Source organism: Lissotriton vulgaris, chromosome 11 (genome assembly GCF_964263255.1).
Source record: "Lissotriton vulgaris chromosome 11, aLisVul1.2, whole genome shotgun sequence".
Classification (NCBI taxonomy): Eukaryota; Metazoa; Chordata; class Amphibia; order Caudata; family Salamandridae; genus Lissotriton; species Lissotriton vulgaris.
In genome coordinates, this window is record NC_141699.1 from 194,351,369 (window position 1) to 194,369,129 (window position 17,761).

The following is a 17,761-nucleotide window of genomic DNA, read 5'->3' on the forward strand; positions in this document are numbered from 1 at the left end:
CGATACACATGCAATCCTGCTGCTAGGGCTAACCCTAACGAACCCTAAGTTACAAAAAGTGCCAAAACTAAAGGCTTTTCCGCGCGGATTTTGTCCCAACCACTTCTACCCGGTATTAGACCTTCCCAGGAATGCCCCAAGACCCGGCAACCCACCCGCCAAGAAGCATAACACCCCCAAACAGGCCAAAAGCAAAATCTCATACTTGCAATATTTCTGGGCCTTCGGTCCAAACGCGCTGCGTAGCTAGGCCATAAGTCGGGGTTGGCACGACGGATTTCCTGAAAAGCAAATGCAATCAAGATTAGAGTGTCCCAGCAGTGCTCCCAGACCACGAAACTCACCCACAAACACCAGGAAGCCCCCCAAACAGGCCCCCGAAAACGCTACATAGAGCAAAATGTCAGAAATAGCCCAAAAAAAAAATCGGCCTGGATTTTGTCCCAACCACTTCTACCCGGTATTAGACCTTCCCAGGAATGCCCCAAGACCCGGCAACCCACCCGCCAAGAAGCATAACACCCCCAAACAGGCCAAAAGCAAAATCTCATACTTGCAATATTTCTGGGCCTTCGGTCCAAACGCGCTGCGTAGCTAGGCCATAAGTCGGGGTTGGCACGACGGATTTCCTGAAAAGCAAATGCAATCAAGATTAGAGTGTCCCAGCAGTGCTCCCAGACCACGAAACTCACCCACAAACACCAGGAAGCCCCCCAAACAGGCCCCCGAAAACGCTACATAGAGCAAAATGTCAGAAATAGCCCAAAAAAATAATCGGCCTGGATTTTGTCCCAACCACTTCTACCCGGTATTAGACCTTCCCAGGAATGCCCCAAGACCCGGCAACCCACCCGCCAAGAAGCATAACACCCCCAAACAGGCCAAAAGCAAAATCTCATACTTGCAATATTTCTGGGCCTTCGGTCCAAACGCGCTGCGTAGCTAGGCCATAAGTCGGGGTTGGCACGACGGATTTCCTGAAAAGCAAATGCAATCAAGATTAGAGTGTCCCAGCAGTGCTCCCAGACCACGAAACTCACCCACAAACACCAGGAAGCCCCCCAAACAGGCCCCCGAAAACGCTACATAGAGCAAAATGTCAGAAATAGCCCAAAAAAAAAATCGGCCTGGATTTTGTCCCAACCACTTCTACCCGGTATTAGACCTTCCCAGGAATGCCCCAAGACCCGGCAACCCACCCGCCAAGAAGCATAACACCCCCAAACAGGCCAAAAGCAAAATCTCATACTTGCAATATTTCTGGGCCTTCGGTCCAAACGCGCTGCGTAGCTAGGCCATAAGTCGGGGTTGGCACGACGGATTTCCTGAAAAGCAAATGCAATCAAGATTAGAGTGTCCCAGCAGTGCTCCCAGACCACGAAACTCACCCACAAACACCAGGAAGCCCCCCAAACAGGCCCCCGAAAACGCTACATAGAGCAAAATGTCAGAAATAGCCCAAAAAAAAAATCGGCCTGGATTTTGTCCCAACCACTTCTACCCGGTATTAGACCTTCCCAGGAATGCCCCAAGACCCGGCAACCCACCCGCCAAGAAGCATAACACCCCCAAACAGGCCAAAAGCAAAATCTCATACTTGCAATATTTCTGGGCCTTCGGTCCAAACGCGCTGCGTAGCTAGGCCATAAGTCGGGGTTGGCACGACGGATTTCCTGAAAAGCAAATGCAATCAAGATTAGAGTGTCCCAGCAGTGCTCCCAGACCACGAAACTCACCCACAAACACCAGGAAGCCCCCCAAACAGGCCCCCGAAAACGCTACATAGAGCAAAATGTCAGAAATAGCCCAAAAAAAAAATCGGCCTGGATTTTGTCCCAACCACTTCTACCCGGTATTAGACCTTCCCAGGAATGCCCCAAGACCCGGCAACCCACCCGCCAAGAAGCATAACACCCCCAAACAGGCCAAAAGCAAAATCTCATACTTGCAATATTTCTGGGCCTTCGGTCCAAACGCGCTGCGTAGCTAGGCCATAAGTCGGGGTTGGCACGACGGATTTCCTGAAAAGCAAATGCAATCAAGATTAGAGTGTCCCAGCAATGCTCTCAGACCACGAAACTCACCCACAAACACCAGGAAGCCCCCCTAAGAGCACCTCAAAGGCAAGCAAGTCATCAAAAACACAAAAAATTTTCCGCCTCGGATTTGGCACAAACCACTTTTAGTGCTTCCCAGCAATGGCCCCAGACCCGTCAACTCACCTGCAAAGAGGTAGAACAACACCCCCACAAGTGCTGAGTCTTTCTTCATTGGGCGTAAACCAGCCCTCTGCTTTGATGGAAATAGGAGTCTGGAGGAGGAGGATAGAGGAGCATGTTCTTCTGAACTTGTGAACCTGAGGAATGCAGACTGCGGCACCTTCAAATAAATTAGCAAACAAGTGAAGACAGTTCTGCTGATGGGCTTGTCTTTGTGATTATCTGATTAAAGTTTGAATTATATTAACTGTGCACAACAAAGAAAGACAGACACACAGGAATAAAAGTGAATAAGGATGAAAAAGAAAGTTATTGATTCGTTGTCTCATTTTCAGGGCTCGAAGTCGGTATCACGGTCCAGGAATAAGAATAAGGCTTCGTCATCATACTCTGCGAATTCAGCCCGGGTGAGGTCAGTGCCACCTGACAGAGTAGAAATTCCCTCATCTATGGTGCTGGCCACCTCCTCTTCATCCGGCACGCTCTCTCGTACTCTTATATCTGGTGGTATGAGGTGCTGATTCATCTTGATCATTGTTAACCTCTCCACATTTTTGGGCGAGAGGCGGCTCCGTTTGGGAGTTACAATCCCACCAGCCGCACTGAAAACCCGTTCAGAAGACACACTTGCGAGTGGGCAAGACAAGTAGTTTAAAGCCAGGTTGGTGAGCTGTGGCCACAATTCTTTTTTCCCATGCCAATACGCCAATGGGTCAGAATTAACATAGACCTCTGTGGAGTCATTCAGATAGTCCTTCACCATCGACTCAAGGTCCTCCTCCAAGGTTCCTCCACTTTGCGTAGCTCTTGCTGTGCCTCTGACCTTTTGAGAACCAAACCCACGCAGAGCTAGCCAATCCTCTTCAGCCTCCAATGTTTCTGTTGTCTTTCGTGCAGATGATCCGGTTGCCGGTGTCTTTAACGGCTGAGAGGTCACTTGTGCCACAGCCACAGGTGCAGAAGTGGATTGTTTTGACTGGGGATGGCCTGCTGATGTACTGCCATTTCCTTCAATTTCCAGCCGTTCTGTTTCAAACTTCTTGGCTGACAAGGCTAGCCAACGTTTGTACTTTGTAACATCTTCATCAGCAAAAGGAAAGAATGCTCTGCCTGCCAGCGCCTTTTTGTAGCGTGGATCCAGAATAGTAGCACAAATGTAATGCTGTTCTGAGTGGATCTTTTGAAGACGTTCATCACCTTGTAGGAGGTCTAATAATTGCTCAGCCAGAAGCAAAGAGTCTTTCTTTTTGTCATCTTTTCGAAACACAGAACACACCTCCTTCAGTTGGTCCTCCAGCATGTACAACAATGGGATAGCTTTTCCCAAATTAGAGTCCTCCTTGCTGACTGCACGTGTGAAGACCTCAAAAGGACGAAGCATGCGTGTTAGGCTTTCAACTATGTTCCATTGCGGCCCACCCATCCTCAGCTCCTCTATACCCTCTTTCAAGAAATATTGATCGAGTTGCGTATACTGCTCATACAGACGCTCAAGCATGTAGAAGGTTGAGTTCCAACGTGTTACCACCTCCTGGATGAGTGCTTTCACTGGCATTTGACATTGATATAGCATGCTCCTCAGCTGCTTGCGGGCCTTAAAAGAATGCCTGAAATGCTTGCAAATTTTTCGGCAGTTCTCCAATGCACTGTACGCTGCACTGCGTTTATTACCCAAGAATTTTTGGACAACCAGGTTTATACAGTGCGCCAAACACGGCACTCTGAAATAGTAACCGTCCCTCATGGCCTTTACTATATTGGAGCCATTGTCCGTGGAAACATAACCAACCTTGCGTTTTAGTGGGGACAGACAGTTAAGGACCTTTGTGTTAAAGACATCCAAAATGTTTTCTGCTGTGTGACGTTTCTCCAAACCAAACATGGCTAGTGTTGCATGTTTCCGAGCACCTTTAAAAACAATGTTAGTGTCAACACCTGAGTTTAGCTTTGCTTTAGCCCCTGAAAAAGAGACCCAGTGTGCAGTGATGCACATGTAATCAGCGCCTGCGCCACTGGTCCACATGTCTGTTGTCAGATGTATAGTGTGAACAGCACTCTTCTGCAAAGCTGCCCCAATCACCTTCAGAACATCTTCATGTAGTGCTGGAACCGCAACTCGGGCAAAATAGAACCGGCTAGGAACCTTCCATTTAGGGCAGAGCGCTGTCACTAATTCTAGAAAACCAACCCCTTCTACAAAAGAAAAAGGGAGAAGGTCCAGAGCTAGCATTTTAGCCAGCTTAGTGTTATACAGACGGGTCATTGGGTGGTTGCGTTCATATTGCGCTTCTGTAAACAACATCTTTTTAATGTTGCCCTGGACCAATGATTTACGGGATGATGATGATCTCTTCGACCCAGTTACGCTCGCTGATGAACTTTTCCGCATTGATGTCTCACTCTCTCCCACACTCTTAGTGTGGCTCCCATGGGGTGTGCTGCTGACATGGGAACTGGGTGTAAGTGAAGTGTTTGAATCGTCTTCTTCTACCTCCTCGTCATCAGCAGATGACAAATCAACGTTTTCATTACGTGCAATTCCGGCTTTCTTGATCGCCTCTAGGTGCGGAAACCATTGGACAGGGTGCCTTCTCTCAAGATGACCTCTCTGGCCTCCGGTACCATAGTTAGAACCAAGCTTACCACGACTAAATCGAAGCTTACAAAGGCTACAAATGGCTACGTTTTCCTTTTTTGGGCAAACACTAAAGAAGTCCCAAACTGGAGACTTGAAATGTCTTCGGGGGCCGGAGGAGGCGGCGATACTGGTGGTGGTGGTCCTGCTGCTAATGACAGATGAAGTGGAGGATGTGGATTGCCGAACTTCAGTACGTTTTGCACTTTCACCACCACGAATTGAGGTCGAGGACGAGGTGGGTACCTTCTTGCGAAGAAATATGGAAGCGGTAGGTTTTGGTGTACTACTTAACTCCAAATCTAATGATTCCATTTCCATTGCCTCCTCGCCGACATCATCATCACGCTCAGCAGCTTCTCGGGATAGGGTCAAAATGTCTCTTTGCTGCATGCCCGGTGGGGCTGCAGTGACCTTTGTGATGACTGGCTCGTCGTCATCGTGAGAGGCTTCATCACCAGCAGTATCTGTCACTTCTTGTTGAGCCTCATCACACTCCATAGGTTTGAGTTTTTGGACGACCTTCCTTTTACGCTTAGGTGCCGGTGTCAGATCATGGTGTGCCTCTGCCTCACTGTCAGACCGCAGTTGTGGTTCCCAAGACAGATCACTTGCACCAGAACGAGGTGGGCTTGAAGAAGATGTAGACACCCCCCTTGATCTTTTCCTTGCTAGGGATGTGGAAGACAATGAATGATCATCAGGAGGAGTGGCTTCCAATGATACCTCAGCTTCAATGTCGATTTCCAAATGTGCCCCTACTTCGGGAGGAACAACTATTGTGGGCACTTGTGAACCTCCATGCACCTTTGCTTGCGCATCTCCTTTTGCTGCCTCTCCTTCCACATGTACTTGGGCGTGTACTTGCACATGGTGTTGTTGCGGCTGTGGTTGTTCAACACTTGTCAGATGAGTTACAACAACCTGTGTTGATTCAGGGACATTGCTGCTACTTTCTTGCGATGAGCCAACATCACTGGTCGATGGTGATTGGAGAAGTACACTGACTGCCTCTGAAGCACTCAAGGGCTTTGACTTAAGTTGGCGTGGTGGTGGAGGCACTGAACCCAATGGAGCAGGGGTGCTGCTCTCAGCTTGGTCCCCAGCAGATCCTGCTGCTGCAGGCGTACTTTTTTTTTTGCTCCCAAAAAAAGTGGCGGGTGGCACACCAGCCTCCTTGGTAACTTGCTTCTTCTGCTCCTTACTAGCAACTTTCTTGCTAGAGGAGCTACGGAGAACTTTCTTTGGGGCCATCTTCTTCAGAGCAGGTCAGACAGCAGGCCGCAGTTGCACGAATTGTAGAGTTGTCTGAGGCCAGACGTGACGTCGCGTGACGTTATGCTGCACACACACACCGCTGCAGGACTTCTTCCTGGCACTGGTGGTTCTCTTGAGTCTTGTGCACCTAAAAAAAATGGAAGACAGAGGAACATCAGTTCAGTTATAGAGCACAAAAAAATCGAAAAACACTGCAAAATCAGCACAATCCCAATCCATCCATGCCCTCCATAATGTTTAAATTCAAGACAACCCACAGAAAGACTAGGCCCATGCAAGACTCACTACCCCTGGGCATAAATAAAGGTTGAAAAGTAGGCAAAATGGTTGGAGGCCTAACAACAAAGCCTGCATTTAAAATGGCCACTTGCCTGCCAGCACATGGCCAGTGCCTGTAGCTGCACTCAAAATGGCCACCGGCCACATGGCATGTCCCTCCCCATGAACAACCCCAAAAATCGAAAAACACTGCAAAATCAGCACAATCCCATTCCATCCATGGCCTCCATGATGTTTAGATTCAAGACAGCCCACAGAAAGACTAGGCCCATGCTAGACTCAAATACCCCTGGTGAAAAGGCCACAAGTACAGGCCCAAAAATCGAAAAACACTGCAAAATCAGCACAATGCCATTCCATCCATGGCCTCCATGATGTTTAAATTCAAGACAGCCCACAGAAAGACTAGGCCCATGCTAGACTCAAATACCCCTGGTGAAAAGGCCACAAGTACAGGCCCAAAAATCGAAAAACACTGCAAAATCAGCACAATCCCATTCCATCCATGGCCTCTCCATGATGTTTAAATTCAAGACAGCCCACAGAAAGACTAGGCCCATGCTAGACTCAAATACCCCTGGTGAAAAGGCCACAAGTACAGGCCCAAAAATCGAAAAACACTGCAAAATCATCACAATCCCATTCAATCCATGGCCTCCATGATGTTTAAATTCAAGACAACCCACAGAAATACTAGGCCCATGCAAGACTCACTACCCCTGGCATAAATAAAGGTTGAAAAGTAGGCAAAATGGTTGGAGGCCTAACAACAAAGCCTGCATTTAAAATGGCCACTTGCCTGCCAGCACATGGCCAGTGCCTGTAGCTGCACTCAAAATGGCCACCGGCCACATGGCATGTCCCTCCCCATGAACAACCCCAAAAATCGAAAAACACTGCAAAATCAGCACAATCCCATTCCATCCATGGCCTCCATGATGTTTAGATTCAAGACAGCCCACAGAAAGACTAGGCCCATGCTAGACTCAAATACCCCTGGTGAAAAGGCCACAAGTACAGGCCCAAAAATCGAAAAACACTGCAAAATCAGCACAATGCCATTCCATCCATGGCCTCCATGATGTTTAAATTCAAGACAGCCCACAGAAAGACTAGGCCCATGCTAGACTCAAATACCCCTGGTGAAAAGGCCACAAGTACAGGCCCAAAAATCGAAAAACACTGCAAAATCAGCACAATCCCATTCCATCCATGGCCTCTCCATGATGTTTAAATTCAAGACAGCCCACAGAAAGACTAGGCCCATGCTAGACTCAAATACCCCTGGTGAAAAGGCCACAAGTACAGGCCCAAAAATCGAAAAACACTGCAAAATCATCACAATCCCATTCAATCCATGGCCTCCATGATGTTTAAATTCAAGACAACCCACAGAAATACTAGGCCCATGCAAGACTCACTACCCCTGGCATAAATAAAGGTTGAAAAGTAGGCAAAATGGTTGGAGGCCTAACAACAAAGCCTGCATTCAAAATGGCCACTTGCCTGCCAGCACATGGCCAGTGCCTGTAGCTGCACTCAAAATGGCCACCAGCCACATGGCATGTCCCTCCCCATGAACACCCCCAAAAATCGAAAAACACTGCAAAATCAGCACAATCCCATTCCATCCATGGCCTCCATGATGTTTAAATTCAAGACAGCCCACAGAAAGACTAGGCCCATGCTAGACTCAAATACCCCTGGTGAAAAGGCCACAAGTACAGGCCCAAAAATCGAAAAACACTGCAAAATCAGCACAATCCCATTCCATCCATGGCCTCTCCATGATGTTTAAATTCAAGACAGCCCACAGAAAGACTAGGTCCATGCTAGACTCAAATACCCCTGGTGAAAAGGCCACAAGTACAGGCCCAAAAATCGAAAAACACTGCAAAATCAGCACAATCCCATTCCATCCATGGCCTCCATGATGTTTAAATTCAAGACAGCCCACAGAAAGACTAGGCCCATGCTAGACTCAAATACCCCTGGTGAAAAGGCCACAAGTACAGGCCCAAAAATCGAAAAACACTGCAAAATCAGCACAATCCCATTCCATCCATGGCCTCTCCATGATGTTTAAATTCAAGACAGCCCACAGAAAGACTAGGCCCATGCTAGACTCAAATACCCCTGGTGAAAAGGCCACAAGTACAGGCCCAAAAATCGAAAAACACTGCAAAATCATCACAATCCCATTCAATCCATGGCCTCCATGATGTTTAAATTCAAGACAACCCACAGAAATACTAGGCCCATGCAAGACTCACTACCCCTGGCATAAATAAAGGTTGAAAAGTAGGCAAAATGGTTGGAGGCCTAACAACAAAGCCTGCATTCAAAATGGCCACTTGCCTGCCAGCACATGGCCAGTGCCTGTAGCTGCACTCAAAATGGCCACCAGCCACATGGCATGTCCCTCCCCATGAACACCCCCAAAAATCGAAAAACACTGCAAAATCAGCACAATCCCATTCCATCCATGGCCTCCATGATGTTTAAATTCAAGACAGCCCACAGAAAGACTAGGCCCATGCTAGACTCAAATACCCCTGGTGAAAAGGCCACAAGTACAGGCCCAAAAATCGAAAAACACTGCAAAATCAGCACAATCCCATTCCATCCATGGCCTCTCCATGATGTTTAAATTCAAGACAGCCCACACAAAGACTAGGCCCATGCTAGACTCAAATACCCCTGGTGAAAAGGCCACAAGTACAGGCCCAAAAATCGAAAAACACTGCAAAATCAGCACAATCCCATTCCATCCATGGCCTCTCCATGATGTTTAAATTCAAGACAGCCCACAGAAAGACTAGGCCCATGCTAGACTCAAATACCCCTGGTGAAAAGGCCACAAGTACAGGCCCAAAAATCGAAAAACACTGCAAAATCATCACAATCCCATTCAATCCATGGCCTCCATGATGTTTAAATTCAAGACAACCCACAGAAATACTAGGCCCATGCAAGACTCACTACCCCTGGCATAAATAAAGGTTGAAAAGTAGGCAAAATGGTTGGAGGCCTAACAACAAAGCCTGCATTCAAAATGGCCACTTGCCTGCCAGCACATGGCCAGTGCCTGTAGCTGCACTCAAAATGGCCACCAGCCACATGGCATGTCCCTCCCCATGAACACCCCCAAAAATCGAAAAACACTGCAAAATCAGCACAATCCCATTCCATCCATGGCCTCCATGATGTTTAAATTCAAGACAGCCCACAGAAAGACTAGGCCCATGCTAGACTCAAATACCCCTGGTGAAAAGGCCACAAGTACAGGCCCAAAAATCGAAAAACACTGCAAAATCAGCACAATCCCATTCCATCCATGGCCTCTCCATGATGTTTAAATTCAAGACAGCCCACAGAAAGACTAGGCCCATGCTAGACTCAAATACCCCTGGTGAAAAGGCCACAAGTACAGGCCCAAAAATCGAAAAACACTGCAAAATCAGCACAATCCCATTCCATCCATGGCCTCCATGATGTTTAAATTCAAGACAGCCCACAGAAAGACTAGGCCCATGCTAGACTCAAATACCCCTGGTGAAAAGGCCACAAGTACAGGCCCAAAAATCGAAAAACACTGCAAAATCAGCACAATCCCATTCCATCCATGGCCTCTCCATGATGTTTAAATTCAAGACAGCCCACAGAAAGACTAGGCCCATGCTAGACTCAAATACCCCTGGTGAAAAGGCCACAAGTACAGGCCCAAAAATCGAAAAACACTGCAAAATCATCACAATCCCATTCAATCCATGGCCTCCATGATGTTTAAATTCAAGACAACCCACAGAAATACTAGGCCCATGCAAGACTCACTACCCCTGGCATAAATAAAGGTTGAAAAGTAGGCAAAATGGTTGGAGGCCTAACAACAAAGCCTGCATTCAAAATGGCCACTTGCCTGCCAGCACATGGCCAGTGCCTGTAGCTGCACTCAAAATGGCCACCAGCCACATGGCATGTCCCTCCCCATGAACACCCCCAAAAATCGAAAAACACTGCAAAATCAGCACAATCCCATTCCATCCATGGCCTCCATGATGTTTAAATTCAAGACAGCCCACAGAAAGACTAGGCCCATGCTAGACTCAAATACCCCTGGTCAAGGCCCCAACAACAGGTCAAAAATCGAAAAACACAAAATTTTACAAAAAAAAAAAATCGAAAAACACAGAAAAATCAGCACAATCCCAATTCATCTATGGCCTCCATGATGTTTAAGTTCAAGACAACCCACAGAAAGAATCAGTCCACCCACCACTGAGTACCCCTGGGAAAAGGCCCCAAAACAGCCCAAAAATCGAAAATCCCAAAATTTTAGTTGCAGCAACTGTAATGCCCCAAACAAACTTACTTGTAAAATTTCTAATCCAACAGTGATCCAAAGAAAGTCAAAAAGGCCTCAAATCCAAAGATCCAGCAGCATCCACAAAAGGTAATCCTTCCAGGTCCACATCCGAATGAAAAGTGACCAGGAGATGGACAAAGCACTGGGAGGAGCCTGCTGAACAGGAACAGGAAGTTGAAGACTATGGGGCACTTCCTTCCTCCCACCCCCCTGCCCCCCTCCCCAAAATGGACTCCTCGCTAAAAAAGTGCAGGCAAATGTCAAACTAAGGAGTTATTCACATAAAAATCATCATTTCTAGAAGGTTTATGCTGCTTGCTGGTGGATTTCTTGTGCAGAATTGCAAATTTATATTTTCGCGCGCCGCATCTCAAATCTCGCAATTGCGAAGTACCGCGAGACGTGATCTCGTCGTACTCGCGTTGACAAACTATCGCTGGCAAGCCGCGATGACGTAATCGCGCTCGCCAATTCCCGCGGGATCACACAGCAAGATCCAAAATGGCGCAGCACTCGCAAACTATCGAAAAAAACAACTCGGCAAACGATGATAAACGCCGCGCGCCGCAAAAATTGTATCACCAACGCCGCGCGCCGCCAAAAAAATCCGCTGCGTGCGAATTTGCGGATTTTGCGGGAAATCCGCAAATCTCGCAAATTGCGGATTTCCCGAAAATCCGCAAAATCCGCGAGCGGAACGGATTTTCCGCCCACGCTTAGGTGTGGGAAGGAGTTCACAATTAAAAATGTTGTCCAATTGTATTTATGAGAGAAGTCACAATGCAAAATACAATCACTTACTATTAAAGAAATATCATAAGCTGCATATAACATAGTTTATCTAGTATGTTCTCATTACCTATGTGGTGTCAGTCTGTGCACTAATAGGATCTAACCTTAAAAATCAGCAATTCCCATTACATGGGCCTGCTGCAACACATAGCTGTTCACAAACTGCATGATTATACCTACACGCTTTGTCAATTCATTCACAGTGTACAATGAGAGGCCTACTGCCTTTGCCACCTCATTTAAAAATTAATAAAGGAAGATGATTGGCTTTAACATAAAGATGACAATTTTGTCCATGCCTAAGGAGACGCATCAAACATTTTTGGCAGACTCAAACTATATATTGAAATTGACATAATATCTACCTCTTGTGCCCTCTGGAATTTACTGTGACCAGACCAGACCTTGCAAGGGGCCTCTGTACTAAACCCCTTTCTTTTGCATTTGTCAGGGAGTTCACAGTATAAAAGCCTTTACTATTGTATTTGTCATAGAGTTCAAAATGTAAAATCTCTTTCTATGGTGATGGTGTTTGTCATGGCATTCACAGTGTAATAAACATTTCAGCCGCATCGTGGTTCTAACAGGTGGATGCCTGGTTACACTGTTAGGGTGGCAGGGAGGGAAACTATTGAGACCAAGAGGAACGAGGAAGGGTGGGTGGACACAGGATCACAAAGCAATTAAGCACAGTTGTTTTCTTTTGGTTTGTCTGGGACCGAAGTGTGATTTAACACAGCGTTTGTTAAAAAGGAAAATGGGAACAGAATTTTAAAGGTGTCGTTTTTGACTTCACATGTTTTTATTTTTATATTGTTTGTCGAAAGATTAATTTAGGTTGAGCTATCTCTGGTCAAGCTACATAAGGGATAAGGCATACAATCCCAAGGTAAAAAGGAGAAGACTAATGGAAAGTGTGAGAGGAAGATAGTCGTAAGTGTAATGGTCTTGACACAAGAGTAGGGAAATGTTTCGGAAGTCTGGAGATAAAACTTTTGCACAGTAGTAAAAAAGAGGAAGAATAAAATAAAAAGAGGAAAGTAAAAAGACAAAATGAGAAGAGAAATAACTATTCCAGAGCTTTGTTAGGATGAAGAAGCTTTCTGAGTTCTAAACCTGGATCACTTGCCCCTGTTACTTATGAGAGGCTCCGTTTTGGCAATGCTCCCAGCTGGAAGAAGAAAAGAATTTGTCAGGAGTTCCTCTTATTCTGCAATTATCCCAGAAATCACACGGACCAAACCAAACCAATGAACATTTAGACCCCATGTTATCATAAGGAACCAAAGAAAGAATTTGGCTACGGAGGAGTAAATCAACGTGTAACAACTCTAATTACGGTTGGTAATTTATTTACCCTACAGGTTTTCCCCATGCTTACAGACTGCACCCTCTTGGACCTCAGGCCCCTCAACCGATACATCCTCTCTGAACATTTTCATATGATGACGCTGCAGGATGTCATCTCTCTGCTTCAACAAGGCGACTACATGGTGGCATTAGACATCAAAGACGCCTATTTTAACATCTTCATTCATTGCGTCCTCCGACGCTAACTCCGCTTCGTGGTAGATGGCTGCCATTACGAGTTCAGAGTGCTTCCGTTCGGAGTTACCACTGCCCCAAGGGTTTTCACCAAGTGACTGGCAGTGGTCACCGACCATCGGAGGAGGAATTTACATCTTCCCCTATCTCGAAAACCGGCAGATCAAGAATGCAAGCTGACAACAGTGCCTAGCCCATACCCAGACGACCATCTGGCTTCTCCAGAGCCTCGGGCTCATCATAAAAGACACAAAATCACACCTCCAACCCTTTATTAGGGTGGTACTCAGTTTGGTTGCAGGCAAAGCCTATCCCAGTCCCCATAGGGTTTCAGCTTTCCAGCAGCTCGTACCTCTTTTTCAGCCCCATCGTACTCCCACAATCATGCGCCACATGGCTATAATGACTTCATGTATCACCATTGTGGCCCAGACCCGACTACACATGCATCTGCTCCAGCAGTGTGTCTTGGCACTATGGTCACAGGAAGAGTGTCAGATGGCGGACCTTGTGTTGGTGAAGACTAGCGTACATCGTTGTCTGCAGTGGTGGAGCAGCAACAATCTTTTGCAGCGCAGGCCTTTTCTGGACCCAATTCCACAAGTCACCATTATCAATGAGGCTTCTCAAGTCGGTTGGAGCTCTCACTGAGATGAGATCACAGTACAAGGGATGTGGTCCTCTCACCAGTAGGGACCCCTCACAACTACCTCAAGCCTTTGATGATTCTCCTTGCTCTCAAGGCCAATTCTTCCACTCATTCACAGCAAGGCAGTCCTTATCAGGACTGACAAAATGACTGCCATGCTTACCTAGAAATACAAGCCAGCATCCGCTCTCCCTTCCTCTCCCTTCCTCTCCCTGTTAGCGTAAACCATTTGACCATTTGGCATTGGACACTCGGTCACTGCATTAATTTAACGGCAGAGTACCTCCGGACCTGCTAATTAGGAAGAATATGGAGAGAGGAGTTGGCCTAACGGCTAGGGCGGTCAACCTCGAATCCGGGGAACTGGGGTTGAGTCACGGCAACAACGCTGAACATCCTGTGATTCTGGGCAAATCACTTAATCTCCCCTTGCCTAACAAAAAAATGAATGTGTCCTCATGTAACGCTATTTGGTGCTATGTAAAGCGTTCGGATACCCGATACCTTCGGGTCAAGTTCGCTCTATATAAAACTCTGTAAAATAAAAATTTTAAATAATAATCCATGGGTGGCAACGCCACCAACAGGTCCTGCTCCACTGCTTCCAGTGCTGGGACACTCCACACATAGACCTCTTTGTCACACCGGAGAATGCAAAATGCCCGAGCTTCACCCTCAGATACGGACACCCACAGTCCATGGGCAATGTAAAATATATGAACTTGTCAGGGATCTTTGTATGCATTTTTTTGTTTCTTCATTTGCAGTGCAGAATATGTGGAAACCACTCAAGCCTCCCATCTAGGAGGGACAGACGTGGTACTCAGCACTCCTTGAGATGTCAGTCAGTCATCAAGAAAAGCTCCCTATTGGGCTGGACCACAGACAGCTCAATCTAGCAACCTACGTTCCTGGAGTTTGGCTACCTGCATTTCTGGCAGGAGTGCATGGACACCTTACAAGAATCCTCAAAACCATCCACATGTGTCTGCTATGCTGCTAAGTGGAAAGTGTTTGTCCATTACTGCATTCCCAAACACATGGACCCATTTAAACCTGCATTCCAGGATATCGTCTGCTATTTGTTAAATCTCCAAAATTCAGGTCTAGCCTATACCAATATACTCCTCCACCTAATAGCTGTAGCAGCTTACAAGCAAAATAGAGAACATTCTGCCCTCTTCCACATACCCCTCGTTAAAGCCTTCATGAAAGGCCTCAAACGGTTCATTCCTCCTGGCGTCCCCCTGCCCCAATATGGAATCTTAACATAGTCCTCACTAGACTGGACCCTTTTTGAGCCATAACACTCATAACTTCCTTCAGAACCTGTCCTGAAAAGTGGCCTTTCTCATCACAATCACCTCTCTTAGACTCATAGTAGTGAGCTACAAGCTCTCACAATACGAAAACCCTTAATTTATGTCCACAAGGACAGGATGGTACTCGGACCTAACCCTACATTTCTACCTAAGGTAGTTTCCCATTTCCACCTTAACCTAACAATAGAGCTCCAAGGTTCTATTCCCCAACCAGACCTGGTTGCAGAGAGAGCTCTCCACATCCTAGATGTAAAATGCGCTCCAGTATATTACAGAGACAGAACCAAGTCTTCCTGTAAAATAAACCAGCTATTTTTAGCTTTTTTAAAACATTATAAGGGCCATCTTGTATGTAAGGCTGGCGCTGCAACATGGATGATCAGGTGTATCCAGACTTGCTATCACAAGTCAGCAGAACTCTCCCAACTATGGCCTTCCTCGGAAATAACCCCCTAGCTGACATATGTAAAGTAGCTATGTGGTGAGCCCCACACATGTTCACTCAAGACTTGTGCGAATATTCTAGCTCGATTCTAGCTAGACAACAGACTATGGTTGGGCAGACTGTCCTAAGGAACTTATTTAGAACATCTGCATCATCTACACACGATCCACCGCTTATGGAAAGGTACTGCTTTACAGTCTATGCAGAGCATGTGTATCTACAGCAAAACATGGCACGAATGGAAAACAGTAATTACCCTGTAAGCATCGGTGTGTAGCATGTAGTGCTGTAGATGTACATGTGCCTACCCTCCTTCCTAAAATAGTGTGGCTCTGAGCACAGATCTATTTTCTTTTTTCATTAAACTCTTTCTTGCACTGCACATGTGTACCCCACTAACTACTCTGACCACTTCATGGCCACATTCACCCGCTGTGTGAGTGTTTAACACTCTGACCACTTCATGGCTACTCTCACCCACTGTGCGAAAAACGATCTAACATGGAGTCGTGTCCTTGTGCATTGCCAGCCAAGGGACAAATTACCCTATACCTCGTGACTCCAAAGACTTATTCAAAGAAGAACATCTTGCAAATGTCTGAGCCCAACACTAGATGGCAGCAGTATCACTAGCATGTGAATCTACATCGCTACGCATTACGAACAGATACTTACAGGGTTTCTGATTCTGGCATATAAATAGGGCAACCAGAGGCTTCCCTCATCCTCCCTCTTGTCACCTCCTCCTTCCCCCCCCTCCACTATTTATGTCTCTCCTCTCTCTCCTCTCCTCATTATATTGCTCTTTTTTTGACGTAATGTGTAATTGTCATCATTTTCTGTAACATTGTAGAACCTAATGTAAAGCGCTCGGATACCTTCGGGTCTAGCCAGCGCTATATAAAATTCTTTAAATAAATAAATAAAATAGAGAGGACCGTTATGTGGGATGCCACTGGACCACAACTGACTTGGTTCATTTTCTGTGTCTTTTCACTTAGTAGATCGGGGAGAAACCTATATATTTATAGACCTTGGTATTTTAAGCTTATGCAGAATTATAGTGCAATGGCTCATTGGAGATGCGTACTGTTTGTAGGTCAAAGGGCAGCTTTCCCATATTCTTGTAAGCAATAGATCATGATATAAGGTCTATCTGAATATCCTTTGATGTAGACAATGTATAGATACATGTTATATATGCCCATAACCCTTTTTGTGAGAGAAAAACAGGCCACCTAAATGCGATATATGTTCACACGTCCGCTAACAGGAGAGGGGATCATATCGGAGGCCATACATAATCCTGGTGACTTTAAAAAAAAAAAACTTTTTGTGTACTACATTTACATTTGAATATATTTCTATAACTATATGAAAGAAGAGACAAAACATAATATTTGGAAAACTACAGGAAACAAGCAGTAACGTAGCCAGTGTGACATGGGCCCCAGTGCACAGACAGAAGTGGGCCGTTTGTCTGCTGTTTGAACAATAAAATACAGCAATAATCAGGGTTCAGTGGGCCCCTCTGGCTTCTGGGCCCCAGTGCACTGCACCTGCTGCACCAATGAAAGCTGCGTCCCTCGAAACAAGAGACAAAGCAGTGTGAAAATAAAAGATCTTTCATATTCCTTTATCTATGGGTGCATAAATATTATCCTTCACTGCATATGTATTCTTTATTTGTTAATGACGGCGATACAGTGGAATCTTAACCTCACTAGAATTAGGTATGTACACACCTTAAGATTACATTAGTCACAAGAAAAGTGAAAACTGGTTTGTAGGAAGCAATAGTTAATTAGGAAAATAACAAACTTGGATTATTTAATAGATTGGATAGGCAAATAAGTGTTAATTCACAATAAAATGAATTAATGTACTATCTGCATGGCATATAAAGATATTGAATGTTCCTCTGTCATTTTATCATATTATATTTAGTTCTGTACATTGTTGTGTTTATTTCTGTTCCAAGGTGAGGTCTTGTATGTGCACATAAAAATATCTCATACAAAAAACTGATTTCCAGAACAAACAAACGTTGTATAAAAGAATGCAAAAAAATGCAAATAGGTTCAAATTGCAGAAATGTCAAATAATTGACCAGTTTTTTTATTTTGTGGCTATGTATGTTAGTAATATGTTGAGTGTATTTTGACTGATGATATGTGCAGTATTACAGCCTTGTAAACGTTCCAGGTAGGAAAGAAATGCGTTGACTGAAG

General features: G+C 45.7%; 1 protein-coding gene across 1 annotated transcript in view; it reads left to right on the forward strand.

Moving 5' to 3' along the window:
* DAO (D-amino acid oxidase) overlaps positions 1-17,761 on the forward strand; it is a 128,284-nt gene that overhangs the window by 65,356 nt on the left and 45,167 nt on the right. The window lies entirely within an intron of this gene.